The sequence below is a fragment of the Penaeus monodon genome, chromosome 28 (genome assembly GCF_015228065.2).
Source record: "Penaeus monodon isolate SGIC_2016 chromosome 28, NSTDA_Pmon_1, whole genome shotgun sequence".
NCBI lineage: Eukaryota > Metazoa > Arthropoda > Malacostraca > Decapoda > Penaeidae > Penaeus > Penaeus monodon.
In genome coordinates, this window is record NC_051413.1 from 28686168 (window position 1) to 28686411 (window position 244).

Genomic DNA, 244 nt, shown 5'->3' on the forward strand with positions numbered 1-244 from the left:
ACCGGATATCAGTAGTTCACAGATGTTCAGACTTATTCATCCTCGTTCAGTTCCTCCTTAGTGAATTTCGTTACACAACTATATCGCAATGATGAATAAACTATGTAAGAATCATTACAAATCCGCATCCTCTATAAATCCAACGGGTGATCCTACCAAGAAAAATTCATTCTAAATCCATCAAGGCATCGTTGAATGTAACTAATTTACATCAAATGAATTTGCCCCCTTCTCAGTCGAATGC

General features: G+C 36.9%; 1 protein-coding gene across 1 annotated transcript in view; it reads right to left on the minus strand.

The window, feature by feature from the left end:
• The window catches only part of LOC119591469 (organic cation transporter 1-like), a 15266-nt gene that overhangs the window by 9446 nt on the left and 5576 nt on the right, over window positions 1–244 (minus strand).